Below are 18,213 nucleotides of genomic sequence, written 5' to 3'. Positions count from 1 at the left end.
CAACCATGGCTTTTTCCCTTTTTCTCCAAATGCAGTGACACAGCTTCAATGCACAGAAATCCTTTTTTGTGGCTGGCACTGGTTTGTCAGAGTTCACATTCACACAGGCACTTTAAACCTGTGTCATGGTGCTTCCCTCAAACCAACAGTTGTGTCCCAACCCCATCCCTGTGGCCTTACAGGGCTCAGGATTCTGGCTAGAACCTAACCCAGCTTGCACCAGCCACACTCAGGGGCTGGGGAAAGGAGAATTGAGGTTAATCTTCTTCAGTCCTTGCATCTGCAGCTGACCAGGCTCTTGGTAGAGGCAGTTAAGGATCGTGAAGATGCTTTTTGAATTTTTATTCCACGCAGCCACAGCATCTTTGCCAGGTAAAGCAATGATCTGGTTTAGTCTTACAATTCCTAGCCTGAGTAATAAATGTTATGTTCTGTGTATTGTGAAAATACCGTATTAAATTAAAATGAATTCACTTAGATACTAGTAATATCAGTCTGCTTAAATCAGTACATATCTTTGATCTTTGTGCATTTAGACTGTTTTGTGTGTGTTTCCATACAGCATTGCACAGAAGATGCAGTGAAGGCTGTCCCAACAGGTGTGCACTAATACAATTGTTAGCAGCTTTGGAAGTTATTTTCAGTAAACCTGTGAGCTTGAAAGGCTGACATGCAAGCAGTGAGCACTGGTGTTCCAGTGCCAAAGGGGTAAAAATCTTCAGTCAGCCTGAAACTACAACAGGTATGCTGATAAGGATTGTTCAGTGGTGATAGTTGTTTTCAAAGAAATTGGTGCCTGTTGTCAAAAGTCACATTCACCACTGTGAGTGTAAGAACTTTGTGTTTGCCAAAGTGTTTCTTGAATTGATTTCTACTTACATCCTAAAAACTCAAAAGTGCCTGAAACTGAAATGGGTTTTCATCTGAATAAAAGGAGGGGGTAAGTGAGAACTTCCCCAGTGCTGCATGCAAGGTCCAAAGGCAGGGATGTTATACACAGTAGATGTTTAAGACACAAGTTGTTAAATACAGAAGTTGTTAAATACAGAAGCCTCAATGAGCTGGTGTAATACTCATAATAATGCAGTGAATACTGTAGACAGCCCTTTCACTGCCAGGATTTCATGTAACACACTGTGTGAGGAACACCAGCACTTGTGGAAGGAACAGGTCATAATTTGGGTCTGTGTTGTTACAAATGAAAGGTAAGTGCAGAATTTAGGGAACAGAAGTAAGGGAGAGCTGATTTTCAAGCCTGAAAGTGTGACTGATCACCAGCTCTATATCATTCTTTGTGCCAAAAGTATTTGTCTAGCAGCATTAAGCATCTGCTTGCCGGTTTCACACAGATGCTGTAAGTAGAATTTGACCTTTTGTTCAGCAAGTGTTTGAATATTTAACGTGAAAATATGAAGTTATCAGAAAGGCTGACTTTTGGGAAGACTGTTCAATTTTTATACAGCCCAAGTTGGTAAAGTACTTTGGAGCATGAACAACTTCAGAGCAGAACAAAGCAGCCAGTGCTAATGTGTAGAAACTCCAGAAGTAAATAACAGCTGTTCAAGAAGACTTCTATTAAATATGTATTAATTAACTTGAAGTGCATCACTTAAATATGTGAAGAGATTATCTTGTGTTAATTTACATTAAAACACACAGCACTTGTTAGCCTCATTACACCACCCTAAGTATATCCTAAGCTATCACCTCATCTTACACTGAGCATTTTGTTGGGTGTTGATTGCTTTCGATTTGCCCTTTTCAAATGTCAGATAGTGGCCTCCATTTCTTGTTGGATCTCTTCTTTCTCTCAGGTTTTGCTCTTGCATAGTAGCTGTTCTTACTTGTGCCTGTTCTGTGCTGAGCAGAAAGAAAAATAACAATAGGTTGTGAAAATATAATAGTAATTGCCCGCCCAGACTTCACAGGTGGGTCCTGCTGTTAACCTATGAACCAACAGAGAATGTAAGTGTCCATTTGTATAGGAAAATTGTTTTATTTGAAGATTCAGTATCACCTTTGGACCAAGAAAGATAAATAGTGAAATGGAGTCTTTTTAGTGAACTTATAGATTAATAAAAGGCAGTGTTAATAATAGTGGTCTAAATCAATGTGTCAGTTTTCATAAACTCTCATTCCATCCATAAAACAAGTATTTAGGTGGACATAAGTAAAAACCCATCTTTCTATTTTGGTGCTGAAAATATATAAACTTACAAGATTTAATTTAGTGCTATTTTAGCAGCAGATCCAGCTGCTGGGCTGTTCTTTGATCCATGATTTTGATTCCACAGACTCCCTGATTACAAGTTGGAGTCCAGTTCTTGTTTCTCACACCTATCCCAGCACACTCCTCACTAGGGGGAGACTGAGGAATGTGAGAACTCACAGGCAGGCCCTGGCACAGCAGGAAGGGCAAATGAAACCAAAATATTTGGCTTGAGCAGAACCTTGAAGTCCTGGGAAAGTTACTCCATTGCATGGCTCTCCCGGGAGAAGTGAGTAGGGCTGTTTGCTCTACTGTCAGGCTGTTTGCAGCCTCTTCAGTTAAGACTCTGAATTTGCACCTAGGCTGTGTTTCCAAGATTCTCTTAGCTGTATTTGTACTTAGGGTGACATTTTTTCCTAAGTGAAAGCTGGCTTGCAAAGTAATTATGGCAATATGGGAAGTGCTACCTGTAGAGAAATCCAGGCTTGGAATTCATACCCCTTTGGTTCAAGAGCAGATTTAGATTCATGTATCTTCAAAAAAAAACCTTTAAAGGTGACTTAAATTAAACCTTCACTGTGCCCTGACATCCAGGCAATGTTTGCTGTGCTGAGGAAGTTGAGTTTAGGAATAGAACTGACTGTGGCTTTTTTCTTGTGCATTTACAGTGCTTATCTCTGTGACCTAAAGGATGTATTTTTCAGAAAGGATGGAGAACAGGACTGAGATACTGTTTTTGTGGGCTGAAATGCCATGGTGTGTAGTAGAACTGACCACCCTTGCAGTGAAGATGTTTTTCCTAATATCCAACCTAAACCTCCCCTGGTGCAGCCAAACTAAAAGGCCAGGTGGTCTCCAATGAAATCTTGAGAGTAGCAGATGCCTTTACACCTTAATCTTTAAAAGCACAGAGAATTAAAGGTGGAAAAAAAGTCTTTCTGCAATGCCATCAGGAAAGCTTTCACATGAGGTAGAAGGGTTGCAATTCACAACATAATCTGGTTCTTTGCTTACAGTTAGAAGCTTTAGAAGTAGTGGAGCTAAGGAGAGCCTAAGATGTTTCTTGTTAAACACTTAAGGGTAGGAAAAGATGTGTGAGGGTAATTATCTTGATTAAAAAAATTGATCATCTTAAATAGGTATTTTTCAAGGTGCTAAAAAGGGATTTTGCTGATTTGGGCTGAAACTAATACTCTCTATCTATGTTTAACTCCTCTCTTTCCTGTCACTCAAATTTTTGTTGTTTCATGAAGTAAATTCAGTGTCAGCCTGCAAATGTTAGTGTTTTATAACTTCTTTTTTAAAAGGATAACACTTCTTTAAAAATGAGTGACGAATGAATGAGGGCCATTCATGAATGAGATAGAGATGCTGTTTGATGCATGGATTACTGGGTGTTTTGTATATTAAAATGCAGTTTCTCCCTCTGTCCTACCACCTGTGCAAAGGGAGGTGGAATATTCAGTGTAGAGAGTAGGAGCTGCTGAATTGGTGGGTATTTAGGACCTTTTTATTACTTAGTGAACAACATTAATTGTAAAAAAAAAAATATGTCTAAATTTGGCAAATCTGATATGAAATCAAGTGTTCAGGATAGTAGTTGAACTCAGAATTGTTTGACTTTGTGCCTGGTCACTGTGTTAGATGTGCTGTGTCACATTGCTTCAGAAAGAGGCCACAAAACAGAGATCATTGAAATCATGTTTCATACAAATGTAGGAGGAATCCTAAATTCAGCAGTAAACAAAAATGAAAAGGAAGGCAGCACAATAAGGGCAAGAAAAGATGCTTAAGTTTCCCACAGTTCCTGCCTCATTGTTTATTCCAGCTTCCTGTTTTTCTCAGTCTGCTTCTCAAGCCTTTCTTGTGCATATACACAGATTATAGTATGCACAAGAATAAGCTGAAGGCAGAAACTGACTTAATGAAGACATTCTTGTGAGAGAGAAAAGATTTTGTTGTCCACAGATGCGCAAAGAAAAACAGAAAAGCAGCTGCCCTTAGAAATGGAGTAAAAGTAGAGCTGAGTGCCACGTCATGGTGCTGTACTCAAAATCTGGTGTGTTCAGAGTCTTTGAGAGCTTCTGTACTGTTGTGCAGGGATGGAACCAAGAGGTGGAACACAAAGCTTTTGTAAGTCTCATGTCTGAGATACTGTCCTGAGCAGGGCTGACTCTTTGCCAGTTTTCAGATGGCAAATAAGGATAAAAGGAAATAGCTTTCATAACTCTGGTATGGGTGACACTGTTACTATTCAGTTTTGTGTCAAAAACTTCTCTTTCCTTAAGACCAAGCTATTGAGAGAGTTATGTGCTGTCATTCTCTTCAGAGGAGGGTTGTGAAAGGCAGAGGTCCTCAGCTCACTACTTCCCATCTCTGTGGGAAATTAGTTTGTCTTTTCTGAAACCTTTGAGGGCAGGGACAGTATAAATGTGGTGAAAAAAATTGTGTGGCAAGTGGGTGGGGAGGTGAGATGAAGTGGAGCTGAGATACAGCAATTAAGTGAAGGCTTCTGGTCACTTGGCCTGCAGAGTTAAGGAGCTAGGGATGTTGGTTAGCAACAATTACTACATTTAAGGAATATCTGCACTACACCCACAAGGCTTTGAGCACTGGCATCTGGGTGAATTGGGCTGGCTTATTCTACTCCTTGTGTTATTTGTTCATCAGCTGAAGCATTTATGAGAGCAAATGCAGCTGGTGGCATTTGGGCTGTGGAAATTATAGTTTGTAATATTCTTCTAACAGTAATTTGAGAGTTTAAAGGATTCTATAACTAATATTTCAGTCATGCACTGAAAATCTTCATGTTTTAGGAATTTTTTTTTTTGGCTCTACCTTTATCAAATAGCCAAAAATTCTATAGGATTCCTCTGAATCACTAATCATGGCTGCAGCAGCGCACCTGGTGAAATAGATCAGTGGTCCAGCCTGCTCTGACAACTCTTATGTAACCAAATATAGGAGAAAGAGAAAATTTGTAGGGCTGGTAGTGGCTTGTATTTTTCAATAATTTATCAAGATTCGAGAGCACAGATTTCCTTTGGGAAATATTAGTTCTAAGGTTTACAAAGTGCCTCAGTTGTAAATACCCATAAAAATGACAATTTGGTAGGTCATATTTATTCTTAAGCGGGTCAAAGGACATTAGCGTATTCCTACTGCATAAATCTGTCAAGTACAGAATTTCTTTATGCTCCCAAATCACAAAAGCACCTCTTACAGTCAAGGAGAAAGCATCACATTATTGCCAATCAAGGACAACAAGCAAGAATATTGATCTCTACCCAATAACTTTTGCCCTGCTCACTAAGTTTTTATTGCTGAAACTGGACACATCAAGGGATTGGATTTAATATATACATATAGTGCTGATTTATTACAGAGGAGAAATATGGTCTGGCCTTACTTCTGGCTCAATATTTTAAGACTTATTTTATTCCTTGCATGGAAGCTTTTTCTACAGACAAAGTGTAAAATTTCCAGATAGCCCTGGGTGTGCACAAATCTTCAGCTCACAGAGGTACATTGAGTTATAGGTGTACAAGCATCCTGCCTTTGGTGGCCTTACAGTCATGAGTCTTGATTTTAGGGGTTTATGTATGTGAAAGTCTGTACAGGGGGATTGGTACTTCAGAGAGACATCACTAAAGATGACCTTGCGGAGAGAGGAGGGGAGGTTGAAGGGCACAAAAGGTCTGGGTGCTGCTTGCTGAGCCTTGTGTTGGCTGTCTGCTCATCTGTGGAGCTGTGCATGTTTGTACAGGGGCTGTTTAGCAGTATTAGAATGAAGCAGAGGGCCAGCATCATGCATCTTGGTCTCCTGTTGGTAAAACTTCATATTTTGTGGTTGTTTTTGGTTGATCACTGCAGAGGATTTGGCCTGCTCCACAAATACAGCATATTTGAGCTCTGTCCACAGTGATAGCCATGGCTTAAGGCAGAGGTAGGATCAATCAGCTGCTTTTTAGAAGGGAAGTGCATCTACAAAACTGAAGAGCAAGTTCTTCTCCACAGAATTCCAGAACAGTGTCCATTGGAAAGAGCACCTAGTCTGACCCACCAGCTCAAAGCACATCCACTGAGTGTTTGCTGCACTGAACAGGTTGCTCAGGATCTTGTCAGGTTTTGAATGCAAGGATGGTGTTTCCACAACCTCTTTGGGTAATTCAGTATTTCAGTGGTCAAGGATAAGGTACTGAGTTAAAAGTACAGGCCATGTGAGTCTGCAGGACCTGATACCTGTTTTTTTGCATCCTAGAGAGCAGCCAGCTCCCTGTGTAATTATAAGCCCTGCTGGCTTTTTACCTGTCTAGGCAAAAGATATGATATTTGATTGCTCTTTGGCCTTTCAAGAGCTGGTCAGCCCTTTCACAGAATAAATGCATGCAGAAGTAGCTGATGGATTTGCTGCTCATGTTCATAATGCTGTGGAGAGAGCTGGAGAGGCCATACCCCACTCTCCATCATTTCCTGACAGGGCAGGCAGAGGGACACATGCTGAATTTCTCCAGACATTTTGTCAAGAGGTTATGTGCCAGGATTATGTGTTTGTCAGGATTTCCAGATGTCAAGTAATCCCAGCACAGGAGCAAATCCCACTGTGCCTGGAGAGCAAACCTGACACTCCCTGGGAGTGCCCTGCACATGGTGTGCACACTCCCACTGCATCTGATGTGGCTGGGGGTCCTGTGCCTGTGCCCTCCTGTGGATTTCCACAAGCACAGCAAATTGGATGTGACCCAAACATTTTGGATTAACTCTGAGTGTTCAGACCATCTGTGCAGCACATGTACCACTGGGCTGGGGGTGTTCTGAGGGTTGGACACAGTGCTTCTACCACTCAGCTCCTGGGGGTGCATTTCAGTGTAAGAAGGTTCAGAACAGGATCATAGCACAGTCAGAAATCATTCCTTTTACTAGGAACCTCTCGTTAGAATTCTGCTATAGGAAGAAGCTGATTTTTTGGGTTGTTACAGGTGATTGTGTAGTCAGCCTTACCCTGATTTCAGGGGTACAGATTTCAGAAGGTTTTCAGAAGGCAGTAGCTTTTGATTTTGCATCTGTGTGTCTTAACTAGAACACAATTTCTTCACCAACGGGAATTCCAACCAGAAAGGAAAACAAAAAATGTGAAGTTGAGATGAAAATATGACCCAGGGTATGCATTGTCTACTTCAAGTGTCAGGTGGAAATGCTGAGTTCTGCCAGCTGCCTTTAAAATCACCTCTCAGAATGAAGCCTAGAATGAGAAAGTGACAATGACTTCCATGTCACCTTTTCAGGTAAATACAGAAAGCTGTAGTTGCCAGAGCAGTGATGAATCACGGTTTTCTTCCATCCAAAGAGCCTTGGGCTTTTTCCTCATTCAAACATTTAACTTACTTGCAAGGCTGACAGAAAAGCAGTAGATTTTTTTTTCCAAATATCCATTTGCCTTTCCATTTATCTACTTTGATCTAAAATATAGAACCTGATAGATGCCCTAGGTAAATCAAACATTTTCTGTCTGCCAAAACGGTTTTGCAAATGCTTATTTCATGCCATTACCATTTTTCTGTTTCTAGCAGTAAATCAAAAAGTATCAGCCATTCATCCACTTTAAAAGTAATGCCTTTCCTTAGCATAATTACACGTACCCAGTGGAGATCTGTGTGCACAGTAAATCTATTCCTTTAAAAGGTTTCGCCTTAAGTACCACAGTGACATAAATTGGTGAAGCACAAATTTATTTATTTAAAAGGTTTGTTCTTTTAACTGATGGAGTAACTGTTACACATCCATTGTTTGGGTTGGGTGGGGAGGGCTTTTATTAATGTATCAGATTTAATTTTGCAGCAGATGTTTATGTAGAAAGGTCTCAGTCCTTACAGGACTTGCAGCAATTGATATGCATGTGTAATTTATTCTCATTACAGGTTTATTCTTAACTGCTGTTCAGGGGGTCTTCAGTGTATCTCTAGTAGGTCCTTGAGAATTAAATAGTTTAATGAATGTAATGAGCAAGCCTGGAAGAAGTACATGTAAAGCAGAATATGGATTTGGGTATTACCTCCCCAAATTTGTAAGTAATGTAAGTACAGTATTAAAAGGGGAGCGAGAAATTGCCAAAAATAAAAGTCTTCAGGTAATAAATGCCCCGGATGGTATTTTGGCAAAGCAAAGATTAAAAAAATGGATCTTTTCATCATTCCCATGTAAACTTGCTCATCTTTGTAAGTCATGCTTGTAGCTCTCAGGGGTGTCAAACCTAAAGCAGACAAGCCCAGCTGGTGGAAGCCTGGGAGTGAAATGATGAATTTTTTAGCAGATCTGAGTTTATTTTTAGGCTTTATAGAATTATGTTTCATTTCCCTGTGAGTGAAATTGTAGGAAGTAGCTTAGAAGAAAAACAAATTAAGAAACTGCACCAGAACAGCAAAAAATAGCAAAACACTGGACCCTAACTACAGTTGAGCTCAACATATCCTGATTGCATTTGAAATTGTGGCTACAGTTTAGTCCTGCAAATATTTACATACATGTTCAGTTTAATGCATATGAGAATTCTTGAAGCAAGCAGTAAGTCTGAAGAGACTGCAGGTTAGGTTATGGCATAGAGAACTGAACAAAATTTCTAGTGGGAAATATTCTGTGGATATATTTTCCTTGGTGCTGAATGTGGGATTGAAATTCCAGGTGTCTGGATTTTATTAGGTTATGCAGTAAAAGAAGTATAGAAACATTTTGGTAGAGAGGAGAGTTCATAGGAAGGTTCTGTGTCTGGAATCTTGTTTGGTTAGTGAAGATAATTTCATTAACACAATCAGCGTGTTCAATCCTATGATTTCCCACTATCCATTTTTGCTGGCATTACAGAATTGTCAACTCTTTCCTACAGATAAAAAAGAAAAACTGCATTAGTATCCAAGGCAAGTGTGGGAAAATGCCATGGACCTGGGATGAGGAAAAGCATATGATAGTTACACATCTAGCAAGGGCTGGTTTTTGCAGGAAGTTTATCACATGCAGCTACACATCCCATGCCCATTAAGGTCACTCTTTTGAGATTTCATTTTAAGTGAACTTGGCTTTTCGGGGTCTTTTCTAGTACATGGAGTAGATCAGATGTTGCAAACCATCCTCTTTTCTCAAAGTTGATGGTGGTGCTGCCGTGGGGTTTTGCCTGTGATAGAAAGTGGATTAGTAAGTGACAAAGATGCCTCTTTATATCCCATGTCCTAGAATGTGCTCCTGGGAGTGCTGGGCACTGCAGCCTTCCCCACTGAAACAGCCTCCCCTCTGTTCTGCAGTTGGGAACCAAAGGAGCCACCTTAAAGGGTGAGAGAGTACCTCAGCCTCCAAACTGGCTCAATCTTTGTCTTCCCATGCTGTTTGCATCGATGCTAATCAATGTTAATTATGGCAGTGGGGCTTGTGATGTACTCATTATAAAAGCCATCCTATTTTTCTGTGCTTGTACAGTCTGTCACACAATAGAGCCCTGATTGGGGTTCCCTAGATGCTACAAATAGCAATACAATTTGTTATAATAATGAATATGTGGTTCATGGTGCAAGACTACCAAGCTTAGTTCATGGAGCTTGGGAGCATCCCTTGATAATTGTGTTTGCTGTTACCACTGACTATGGCATTCTGGATATGTCTTGACAGTTGAGGTCTCAGCAATAAACCAGTTAAGTTTTTGTGACTGTTTTAATAGGTGCTTCTTCTTAAATTTGCATTTGAACCTGTGGGTTTTGGTGTAGATATATGCTTGGAGTTAGCTGTGCTTAAAAACTCTTCTAATTCAGCATACTCATTGTACTGGGTCATGATCCCACCACCCCTCCATGCCTGCACTGGGAGCTGAAGGATGGGGGGCCAGGGTTTCTCTCCTAGGCTCAAGGTGCAAGAGTAGGAAGGTGCTTTGTCCCAGGTGCTGAGCAGCTGCTGGGTGTGTTTGTAACCAGGGTGCCCAGCTCCTGCAGGGGCTGGAAGCCCAGAGCTGGGAGCTGATGCTTTCCTTCCTCCCAAAGCTGGAGCTTCCTCCTCTGTTACTAAGAGCTGACACCCAAGAGGTGCAGTCTCCTATGATGAATTTGGTTCAGTCCTACTGTTACCCTCACTGGAAATCTCAGCACCATTGTTTATATTAATTAATTTCTATAAATAACTGTGTTAATAATTATTTAGTATAAGTAACTGTAAATTTTTTATATATTAATTTGTATAAATAACTCACTCTGCACTACCTTTGTGAGTTTTGGTGACTTTTATAGACTCTTTTTTCTTTCTTTCTTTTCAGAGAAAGTTTTCCACAGTGTTATTGCTTGTTACCTGGTTTGTTATGGATATTAGTTCCAGTCTCATTTTTTCAATTACCACCAGACTGCATGCTTGAATTGTAGTTACTCATATGCAGTTTAGGTGCAGATTATCTGCCTGACTCTAGTTTTGTGCTAGAGTGCTGAGCAAGCCTGTGTACAAAAATGTTTTAAATTGTTTAGATGTTACATTACCTCTCTTGAGTGTGTATGTTGTTTTAAGAGGAATTCAAGTCAGTGGAGAGCTGCTTTTGTGTTTGTAATTAATTTAAAATATTTATTATAGCAGCTAGATTTTTTCCCTGCTAATGGTGCTTTACTGAAATTTCATGATCTACAGCACACCCTAGTGATATCTGGAAATCATGAAGTTACACCCAGTCAATTTTATTTCCTTTGTGGTGAAGCACATCTTAGGGCTCCAGTGAGCAAAGTCCAGGAAAGTAAATACCTAAACGCCTTTGTACCCAAAAGAGGAAGTAGATTTATAAAGCAAAAAACAGCCTAAGAAACTGAGACTACAGGCTAGTCCTCTGTAAAAAGAACATCTGTATAATGAGTTCATCTGGCTTGCAATCTGTAATGTTTGACGTGTTTAACAACATGGGGAAAAGCAGCCCAAGGTCATGTGAGAAGAGTGAGGAATATCTCTTGGCTTCCCATTTAGACTGGAGAGAGCAACTAGATATAAATAAAAGCATTGTGGAGGAAACCTGCAGGCAGATTTCATAGGTCAGAAGCATGAATGATCATTTACTCTTATAGCCAGAACATTAAAAATTATGCTGTGTATTAAATTCCTCCTTTTGCAGGATGTTAGGTCATTTGGTTTTTCAGGTGGTGGTACCTGTATTGAGTTTTGAGTGTCCATCAGGCTCCATATGATCCTGCAGAGTTGTGTGTATCTTTCTAAATTTTTAGGTTATTCTCCACTCAGTTTTTCCTGGATTTCTATATTTCAGTCATTTATTTTCTTCTGATTTGTCTAAACACAGACACTGTCAGGGGTTCTGAATTGGCTACTGTACCCCACGATGGGGTGAGAAGAGAAAGCAGGTTTTGAGAAGGAATCTGACAAAGAAGTGTAATTAAGTAGTCCAAAAGGAAGGCAAATATTTGTCAGAGGTGAAATCAAATAGCTGACGTGTGGACGACACTGAAAGAAAGTGAAAGCAGTATGAGCTGCAGCTTGGAGTATCTGATCCCATATCTCTGTTTCATGTACAGAGCATTCCTTGTCTACGTCAGGCAAAACTGAATATGGGGTCCTGCTTTCTGGTTCTCTCATGCATGAGAAATGTGTAATACTTTAGGGAGAGACAGGTTTCTTCTCAGACCTCTGCATTTCACTCTTGTCAGGTAATCCAAACAATAATGGAAATTAGTATTTTGTTTTATGTAAATAAAAACAAAAAGTTTGCAATAATTTATGGTATTTATTTAAATGACATGCAAATTACTTTGTGAAACTTAGGGGGAAAAGCAGCACAACTGAAACAGCACAATTGTTTCCGAGAACATTCATTTCAAATCCACATACAATATTTCATTCATGCTTAATTATTTCCCCAATGCTAGTCTAAGCATTACTAGTTTCCTTTGTCTTTTTGCTTTTGCATGCAGCATGATTAGCAAAACTGCTTGTGCTCTACCAACTCCTGCACATATGGGGTTTAGCCTCATTGTTCAAGGGGTGGAGCAACAAGCAGTACGAACACTCATGCTGCCAAATTTGGCACACGTGAGCCCTCCAAAGTATACAGATAGCACCAGTTTCATTTAAATCCCTGTCTATATTTTGCATTGCTACCATAATGGCAGCTCCATTGTCTGGGTGTATTATTTGAAGCAGCTTTTCTCCCATTGTTTGTGCACTGTAATCCTGGAGGTTTCTGTAGTCGTTGGGAGCAGCTTACGTGAAAGAAATCCTTTAGCTTGCAGTGAACCTGCTGGCAAAGGAACAGGCCATGACTAGAGCATGAGACCTGTGATCTCTCTGAAGAAAATCTCTTCAGTAGATTGCATAATTTCTTGTTTTCATGACACTCTGTTCTCAGGTTTGGACTCAGTATTTCCTTTTGTCACCTCTGAGGCATGATGGGAGTGTCAGCTGAAAGAAAAAGAGCAATGATGCTGGCTGTGGATGTGTACCCTACCAACATTTTATACACATCTCAAATACTAGCAAAGAGACACAGCTCCTGTTTGTCAGAAATTTAGGACAGTTGTTTATTGTAACTACAGCAAAGTCTTGGCCTTTTATTCTTCCATGATATTGATTGAATTGGCACATCCTGCTGTAAGTCTTTCCAACAGACTTCGAAAACTTAATGCTTGTCTGCTTAGGAAAGAATAAAGAATTCCCTGGAACTTATTGTAGAGAAAGAGCTGCCCAGTTCTTTCCCTTTCTAGCCTGGGCAGTGCCCTCTCCTCCAGGGGTGCTTGCCTCTCCTGACTGTGTATGCACACACTGTTGTCCATAAAGCTGTTCAGCATTAGTTGTTCTTTACAAATTATGCCCTTTACTGGTTTTGCATGCACATAATTTTACTCCTGACAGTCATTTGTGACATTTTTAAAGCAGTGTCTCCCAAGATTAGGGCTGCAGAAAGCCAGCAAAAGGTCCCTTTGTGATTTGCAAAGTTTCCAGTTAATTTTGTTTCCAAAGGCTAGCTCATGTTAGAGGACAATATAAATGTTATATAAACAATGCCCTACTCTTCATTTAGATCAGTTCTTCAGAGAACCCTGCTGCAGCCACATGGGCATTATGGGATCCCAAAGGGTGACACCTTTGTGCTTGCATGTGACACTCAGGGATGACCCAGGAGACAGCACGGCAATCTGCTAAACTGTGAGTCTGAAAATCCCATTTTATATATTTAGCATTTGCAGTGACTTCTGGAAGCTTCAAATCTGGTCCATCATTGTAAAGAGTAATTCAAATTCACATTTTCTTCTTTTTGCCTCCAACTTACCATGATAAAAGAAAACCAGGTAATGTATTCTGTACAAGCTGGCCTCTTTCACTCTACTGCTCAGCTCCTGCAGCTTCCCCTCCTGCCTGCCACATTATCAGAACTCAAACCCAGGAATGCTGGAGAGAATGATTCTGTGTTCCTTTGGAAAACTGGGGCTCTCATTCAGCACCTCTGGAGTGGGTGTAAGGTTGGAAGTGAAGTCGGCTCTGCTGGGACTGAAATCAGCTTCTTTGGGCTTACAGCAAAGTAATGTGTGTTGGGGGCCAGAAATACACTCATTACTGTTCTCAGATTCCAGAAGCACCAGTGCACATCTCACACCACTGAATAGTACCAAGCATGGAAATGTATTGCTGATGTTATTCCAGACACCTTGAAATGTTATCCATCCTTGATACTCAAGTGTTTTGTTCCTTAACTGAATGTACAATAGGCATTTTGGATCTGATTTTGATGTTTGTCTACTTTATGTCCTTTAATTAGAGTTTTGACAAAACCTCAGGTGCCCTCTTTTAGACACACTCTGCAAAAGAGTGGCTGTAGGAGATGGGGATTTTTTTAGCTCCTCTCTGGGAATCTTTCTAGCTCCTCTCTGGTATTTTGTGTTGCTATTTTTTAACCAGGTTTTTATTTCCACATCAGTGTTCGTCCATGCTATAACCTACAAACATGTAAGCTAATTTCAGGACACTGACTTTTACATTCAGATTGCTGTAGCTTTTTTCTGAAAAGGTCACAAAATGACTATACCAGTAAACACAATTAGTGAATTAGGTTGCTGAGGAAGTAAAAACCAGCATAAGTGACTACTGTAAAAGAGGCTAAAAGAGCAGGAGACAGGTTATTCCATTTGCAGGTAAGAGCCTAAAGTACCTTTAACAGCTTGCTTGGATAATGCTAGCTAGCAATGTGTGCTCTGTTCTGAAGCACCAGCCTATATTTTTGGATCATCTTTCAAGACTGAGATGATATAAGGCAATTAATAGTGTTTTGTGACCTTCTGCACCAGTAGTCCATCTTTTTGGCATTGAAACTGATTTTGCCCAACTTGGCATTTTATCACCTACGAGTACGTGGGGAGATCAAAGAGACACCTTTTACAGCAGCAGTGGAATGATTTACTTCTGTCACACTGTTCTTCAAATTCACCATTTCTTACAAGCTGATGAGGCAAACCTCTTTGCTTAATATCACATAAGGTACACTGAAAGGCTGTGAAGAGGCAGATGTTCTATAGCTTCACTTCATATGCAAAAACCTGTTATTCTTTATTTGCATTCAATTAGAAGTCAGACCCCAATGAATATCTAGTGTAGGAAATGGGGAAAAGATTTGCCATCAAGCATATGCTTTGCTGGTAGTGGATCTCAGTAACCTGCTATTGTGTCCTCCTGCAGTGATTTGGTCATTTCTGCTGTATTATTTACACCTTCCAACTCAGGGGTAAAGGCTGTTAATAGGTGACAACTGGAGTTATGTTCCTGCTTTTAGAAATGTTGCCTTTTCTAATTCCTTTTAAAAAGCCATTCTGCAGTTGCAAATTTCCCTTAGCAAGTAGCTCTGTTTAAGGATTTAAATGCTGTAGCATTACTTCCACATTAATTTTCTTTTTTGATGGTTGTGCCTTGTTTGATCCTGTGAAGGCTCACCATTCTCCTGGCAATCCTGAGTATAATATGAGGAGCTCAGAAGTTATAAAACTCTTGTGTTGTCAAGAAAGGAAGGTTCAAATGTTTGCTGTAATATGAAGCAGAAGTGGCAGACTCTTCCAGAACAGCTGCTGTGATTGCTGTGACCCTGTAAGAGCACACATACCAGGGTATTGCAGTACCTAGGGAGAGATGGAAGCTCTCTGGAGCCTGAGACATCAGAGACAGGGATGAGCAAAGCAGCTTTTCATCACTGCAGCACAGAGTTTTCCAGCCTTTGGGGGAAACAACAGGAATCTCATACCCTCCCAAACTGGGATGTGATTAGGAACTTGCTTTGTTACGTCCTCCATCCCCTTTCTTCTCTGTGGCCCACTCCCACCACATGTTCTGGAGAACACATGACATTTCTTCCTTTTTCCTCTTTTCTCTTTGCTTTGATCTAACATTAAATTAAACCATCCTCATCCATATCCAAGCAATGCATTGACACTAAAGGAAAACCTTGAGAGTATTTTTAGGTGCTTTGCAAACTTAGACAAACAGATCACTCTTACCTCATGCATGCCTCAAGTTTGGAATGGTTCTTTGTCCTGCCATTGTGATGATAAAAATTTTCAAAACTTTAAGGGGGAAAAAAAAACACAACTAGATGAAATGATGACACTAATTCTGTCACGCACAGTTGCCTAATCGTGTTTTCTCTGGGATTCTCTAGCATAGAATTAAATGTAGAGAAACAACCTTTTTTCTGTGCAACAAGATAAAGTGTCTCATCTTGGAATAAAAATATCTGTCTGAGTTTCCTGTGAAAGTAATAGGTGTTTCAGATAATTGGGTCAGATGTCTCTGGACAGTTTCTCCAGACTGAGCCTGCTTCCTATGAGCATTTTCCCTGGATGTACTAAAGGACAGGCTGCAAGCCAGAATGAATCATTGTTATCATTGTTTTGGTAGCAACAGTCTCTCTGCAGCTGAAACCATTTGTGGTGCCCCTTGGCCTATCTCTTAGTATGTCAAAAGCTGTGCAAACACGAGGCTGAGGACACAATGAAAAGGGCTTGCAGTCATTTTGGGTTCTGCTGCATGTTAGGGAAGCCCTTGACAGAAATCTGCCAAGAGGCTCTTCAAACCAGAATGCCAGTGCACCACTGCTGTGGTTGATTTCTGATGCCTGCTTCTGACACATAAGGAGGATTTTTGGGTAAAAGGGTGGCTTTTATCTTGGTTTTTAAAAGCATGGAGATCCTAGTAACCTGAAGAGGGAAAAGATATAAAACATCCTGATACAGGAAATGAAACAGTGAATCAATGCTGATAAAAGGGATGGGGGAAGAGCAATGACATCTAGTATTTATTAAGAGCCCAGCTCACTGCAGTGAATAGGGAATCACAGAATGGGTCAGGTTGGAAGGGAACACAGTGGCCAACCTCCCTGCTGCAGCAGGGCCATCCCAGAGCACGTGGCACAGAGTTGTGTCCAGAATTGTGGAATGTGCCCAGTGAGGGAGACCCCACACCCTCCGTGGGCAGCCTGTTCAGTGCTCAGTCACTGCACAGGAAAGTTCTTCCTCATCAGTTCCTGTCTAGTTCCTCTTGTTCCATTGCTGAGAGCCTGGTCCGTGCTCTGACACCTCCCTTTGGACACTGACAGGGATGAGGTCACTTCTCTAGACTGAGCAGGCCTGATTCCTTCAGCCTTTCCTTCTAAGAGAGCTGTTCCAGTCCCTAAATAGAGAGAGAATACAGTGAGATTATCGACAGGATCGGATGTGCAGCAGAACTGCCTTGAGCTGCTCTCACTCCACAGCTCCTAGAATTAAAAAGCACACGAACGTCTGTCCCCGGAGCAAAGCTGTCCCTGCGTGTGCTCAGGGACAGGCGCGGAGCTGCGGCTTCCCCGGATCCGTGAGAGGAGCTGCGGGCTCTGCCGAGCTGCGGCTGCCGCCAGATGGAGCCGCCGGGCAGCGGGACCTGGGCCCGGAGAGCCCGAACCAGCAGCGGGATCCAGCCCGAGCCCGCCGAGCGAGAGCTGGGCTGACACACGGGCATGGGTGAGTGCTCACCCAGGGGAGGAAGAGACTGACTCCATCGGATCCTGGCTGGAACCGCGGACACAATCCTATCTTAACCCAGAGGATGCAAGAACCAGACTCCCGTTAACCAGATTCCCTCAACCAGATTCCCATTAACCAGATTTCCTCAAAGAACCAGATTCCTGGTAACCAGATTGCCGTTAACCAGATTCCCATAAAGAACCAGGTTCCTGTTAACCAGATTCCCATAAAGAACCAGATTCCCATTAGTCAGAGTCCCTCAAAGAACCAGATTCTCTCAAATAATCAGATTGCAGGGTCCCAGTTGCTGGCAGCTTTAGTTTTGGAGAAATCCAGCAACGTTTGCAAATTTCTCGCCTGGCACTCCACTGACTACCAGGGCAGGTAGCCACAAACAGAGGCCATTTTTCATGGGGAAAAGAAGGCATTTCTTCAGGGTCTGGGTATCAGCACAGATGTGGTGTTTGGGGCTCTAAGGACGTGCAGGGTCCTACTTGCTGGCAGCTTTCAGTTTTGGAGAAATCCAAGCAAATCTCTTGCTTGGCACCACATGGTCTGCCAGTGTAAGTGGCTGCAAACAGAGGCAGTTTTCCATGGGAAAAAGAAATCATTTCCCCAGGGTTAACCAGATTCCCATAAAAAACCAGATTCCTGTAAAGAACCAGATTCCCTCAAATAATCAGATTCCCATTAACCAGATTCCCTCAAAGAACCAGATTCCTGTAAAAAACCAGATTCCCGCTGACTGCAGTTGAGTTAGTGATTGCATAAGGCTGTAGTACAATTACAGCAGCATGAACAGCATTAAAAGATATATACCTACACAGTTATCTTACATCTTGATTTTAGTAATTTCCACCATACTAAAAACCAGACCTAGTAAATACCCACTGCTGTAGCCCTAATAACCCGTGTGTATTTTTACCTGGAGTAGTGAAGTAATGATTCCGTTTGGCATAGTGATAAAAATTCCCTCCTTTGAGGGTTGGCAGACTTCATTGCTTTTAATTT

This window comes from Melozone crissalis, unplaced genomic scaffold (genome assembly GCF_028551555.1).
Source record: "Melozone crissalis strain CALT ecotype California unplaced genomic scaffold, PUWL_Pcris_2 ptg000007l_1, whole genome shotgun sequence".
NCBI lineage: Eukaryota > Metazoa > Chordata > Aves > Passeriformes > Passerellidae > Melozone > Melozone crissalis.
This window is presented reverse-complemented; position numbering follows the sequence as displayed.